The sequence below is a fragment of the Anomaloglossus baeobatrachus genome, chromosome 9 (genome assembly GCF_048569485.1).
Source record: "Anomaloglossus baeobatrachus isolate aAnoBae1 chromosome 9, aAnoBae1.hap1, whole genome shotgun sequence".
Taxonomy (NCBI): domain Eukaryota; kingdom Metazoa; phylum Chordata; class Amphibia; order Anura; family Aromobatidae; genus Anomaloglossus; species Anomaloglossus baeobatrachus.
In genome coordinates this window covers 73,222,381-73,226,992 of record NC_134361.1, presented here as the reverse complement: position 1 = coordinate 73,226,992, position 4,612 = coordinate 73,222,381, and the positions used below count along the sequence as shown (strand labels likewise).

Genomic DNA, 4,612 nt, shown 5'->3' with positions numbered 1-4,612 from the left:
AATTCAAGTGGCATTCCCCATTCTAAACGGCTGTCATCCGATGCTCCCTGCTCTCTCCTCCATTTTAATTTTTGAGAAATAAAGGACTTTTGTTTAGAAGGGTGAGTGTCACTTGAATTTGGTTTTTTTTGTATAGATTTCTGGACTTTGTTCATAGGTGTTGCACCATCATTGTTGAGTTCAGGCAAGAAAAGGATTTGTTTAAATCCTCCTGCTGCACCGACCGAGCCTAAGAGATCAGCACAATTAAATCATCATGTCTGCCGGAAACGCTAAGATTGGTAAACTCGCCCCTGACTTCACAGCCAAACCTGTGATGCCCGATGGACAATTCAAAGACCTGAAACTCTCCAGTTATAGAGGAAAGTATGTGGTGTTCTTCTTCTACCCCTTGGACTTCACATTTGTCTGCCCCACAGAGATCATCACCATTAGTGACCACATAGAAGAGTTTATGAAGTTAAACTGTGAGGTCACCGCTGCGTCTGTGGTCTCTCACTTCTGTCACTTGGCTTAGACCAACAGTTCAAGGAAATATTGCAGTTTAGGCCCCATGAACATCCCCCTATTAGCACACAATCTCTACAGACAATGGTGTTCTCAAGGAAGACGAGGGTATTGCCTTTAGAGGCCTCTTCAGAGTGTATGATAAAGGAATCCTGCGTCAGATCACCATCAATGATCTGCCTGTTGGCTGCTCTGTAGATGAGACCCTACGACTGGTACAGGCCTTTCAGCACACAGACAAGTATGGTGAAGTCTGCCCTGCCGGATGGAAGCCCGGAAGCGACACAGTCAAGCCCGACGTCAGTAAGAACAAGGAATATTTCTCCAAGCAGAAGTGAATGCAGGAGGTGCTGCCCATCGTAATTGGGGCCTTGTCTCCATATAGAATGTTTAATCAGCAATCTGAGGTGTGCAGGTAGTGCTAAACACTTTAACCTGTTTATGGGAATACTGATGAAAAATACTGATCAAGTACTGAACGTGTGAATGTGGCCTTAGAGAACGTAGTCATAAAGTCAATGACTTTTCTTAATCACGTCACGCAAATGAACATGATGGTCAATAGTGAAAGCATGTAAGGAGTTTAACAGAGAAATGTGACTTCCTCTTCCAACACATTAGTTCTCATCTAGTCTGTTGTCATCCTGGAATTTGGAAGGCCCTTTTTTAATTGTAGAAAAGATTAGACCATTCCTTATGGTTTACTTTTTGCCCTCTCTAAATCAGTCAGAATAAACAACTTTCTAAAATGCACCATTATCATTTCTCCTGTCATGTGGTGTACTACTCTGCACTCACTAGGTGTCATGGCAGCATTAGACTCTGTTCATACTGCAGAGTCTTGTATCACACAGGTAGAAGAGAAGACCGGGTTTATGTCGCGCTAAAAACCACTGATGCGTGTAAATTAAAAGATTTCCTTTTTATTTGACAGTTCCTACGCGTTTCAGAGACATCCTTCTCCTTCCTCAGGAAAAGAAATCATCGATGATGAAATCAGATGATTTCTTTTCCTGAGGAAGGAGACGGATGTCTCTGAAACACCTAGGACCTGTCAAATAAAAAGGAAATCTTTTAATTTACACGCATCACTGGTTTTTAGCGCGGCATAAACCCGGTCTTCTCTTCTACCTGTGTGATACAAAATTCCTCTCCCGGGGCTGCAGCTAAAACAACGGGCACTCACAGGCTATCATCAGGGGTTGTGACTGGCACAACCTCACCAGGTGAGTGCTTCTTTGTCTTGTCTGTATACCCTCATACCGGGTAAGACCCTATTGCGCTTTTTTCCCCCCTACAGTTTTACATACTGCAGAGTCTGACAGACAACCTGAGGTCGCTTAGTTGTTCAGTCAGAGCCAGACGGCTATTTTATATTCACTGCTCATCAGTCCAGAAGGAGTTAATCCCTACTGGCTTGTGAACTGCTGCTAGGAGCTTAGGTTGCTAATGACCACTCGCAGCCACCTCTACCCTTTATTAGGTGCTGGATCCTCTTCTTCATTGCCTATAATAGCTCTAGCTTTGTTCCAGTGATTTCGGACTTTGTGTGTTATCCAACTTCTGGTGATCTCTTGTGTGATCTGGTGTGGTTTGGAAATATCCCTGTTGTCAGTATATTTCCTCCCTGTATCTTATTTCTTCCTGTGCATGTTTTGTTGCTCCCCTGGGTCTAAGAGTAGTTTATATGTGTATTGGTTCTCCCCTGTCTGCGTTATTTGTGGTATTTGTGGGGGGTTTTACTTCGATCCCAGCCCTTCCCAGGGGTGGGGGAGAGAGGGTGTTAGGCCAGGGTTTGAACAGGAGTTAGGGTCACGCTGGTGGTCCAGACCTTGCTAACATCAAGCTTACCTCTGGGATAAGGGACAGTGCAGTGTCCCTAGTCTGAGGGCCAGTCTTGGTGCCCCTGTTTTTCAGTTACCCATCAATCCCGTGACATCTCCTGATGTACACTCAGTATATAGTTTTTAAACATACTTTTGCCCATAGATTATATACCATGTTTTTCCAAAAATAAGACACTGTCTTATATTTTTTTTGCCCCTCATAAAAGCACTAGGGCTTATTTTTGGAGGAGTTATTCTTGGAGAAACACGGTTGGGGGTAAGTTTACCCCCCCAAAAAAGCAGACCCCCCACTTCCCAGGAGACTCATACTCACCAGACCAGGACTTCTGCATGGCTCCCAGGTCCTCCCTGCGATCTACGGTCGGTGCTGCACACCGTCCTACCCTGCTGCTAGCTGACACACACAGCAGATCACACACACACACACACACAGCAGATCGCAGGCACACACAGCAGATCTCACACACACACACACACACACACAGCAGATCGCAGGCACACACAGCCGATCACAGATACACACAGCTGAACGCAGACTTACACAGCCGATCGCAGAAAACACAGCCGATCACAGACACACACATAGCTGATTGCAGACACACACAGCAGATCACACACACACATACACACAGCCAATCACCGCGCACACATCACATCACAACCAGCCCTTACGGCAGCAGAGAATGAAGCAAGTCACGTGTCCCGCCGCAGGTCCTGTTCATCGCGCTGCACCGCACTGCCTCTCAGGATTCTGCCGGCGAGAAGAGATCGGTGTTGCTGGATGAGGTGAGTGTGTATGCAATCCGATGTGTGTGCGATCCGATGTTTGTGTGTGCGATCTGATTGTGTGCGATCCGATGTTTGTGTGTGAGATCTGGTGTGTGTGTGTGTCTGTGTCTGTGTGTGAGAGAGAGCTGATGTGTGCGGGTGTGCGATAGCTACAGGTCCTGCCGCTCAGTGTCGGGTTAGTGTAATTGCCGGGTGCCGCTGTGTATAATGAAGTGTCCTGCAGTATCTGTAACCTTTTTAGCTGCACGGACACTTCATTATAGATCCGCGACTAGGGTTTATTTTCGGGGGAGGGCTTATATTTAAGCCTTGCTCCGAAAATGCTGGAAATCCCTGCTAGATCTTATTTTTGGAAAAACACGGTATGATATATTTCATAATTGAAACTATTTACATAGACTTCACTCCCACCGCTACATCCCTGTCTTCACCAACAACCATAGTGATTGAGACATGCTCTGGAATAAGATCTACCTCTAAGCTTCAGTTAGTACTGTGACGCCCCAGGGCTGTGGGGTGCTCTGTCCCGGGCGCATGGTGCGCCGTGTGGGGGACAGTCGTGGCCGCGGCCGATGCCCGGTTCCGTGACCCTGGGGGTTGGTCCGAATATAAAGGGGTAAAAATAAAAGAAAATGGAGAAATAAAAATGAAGAGTTTTTCGACTACGCCACTTGCGGTGTGCAGCCAGGTTATTTAAGTTGCCGCTGCAGGGTCTTGCTGGGACTGATGGAGTAATACAGCTTAGGTGTTTTGGGCCCTCCACAAGCAGGGCTAGGCCCCAGCAGTGGATTATGGGGATTGTAGTGGGGAACTGTCTGTGTTAGTGTATGGAGGCGATAAGGAAACAGTCCACACCAGTATTGCAGTTTTAACTTGCCTTGTCTTTACTTGGTTTCTGTGCTTGGACCTGCTGGTGCCGGTTTCAGGTGTTGCCGCTCCCCTTGTTCTCCATGCCAGTTGTGACCTGGGGTAGCTGTTATCCATGCACTCTCGTTTGTGTTGGGCTCCCGTGGCCTAGAGCTTCTTGGGAACCCCTCCATTTCTGTCTTGATAATATTGCAGGCAGCCTGGACTATTTAAGGGGGTAAACCCCGATCACCTCTTTGCTGCTGATGCTTCAGACTCTTTGGTTGGCGATAGACCCTGGAGATCTTCTCGCCTGGCAGATTTAAAAGTTCACCATAAAGTGTCCCGCTGTCCTAGGGTCTGCACCCCGCCTCGTGCTGAGTCCTGTGAGCCTTGGTTCCAGACTTCCATAGGCGTCCCGTGGTTCCTGGAGTATTACACTTCCACAGGTAACCCACAGTTCCTGGATTCCTGGTTCCTTACTCCACAGTCCCTCACTCCTGTTACAGCACTCCGGTGTTACTTCACTCTTCACTCCTCTCTCCTTCACTTCTTCCGACTACTTCTCTCTACACACAACTCACTAAACACTTCCTCCAGCCAACTTCCCAACTGACCACTGG

General features: G+C 47.3%; 1 pseudogene; it reads left to right on the top strand.

Annotated features, from left to right (window-relative positions):
- The first annotated feature begins 256 nt into the window (after positions 1-256).
- Positions 257-845, top strand: LOC142250488 (peroxiredoxin-like; annotated as a pseudogene).
- Positions 846-4,612: the final 3,767 nt, after the last annotated feature.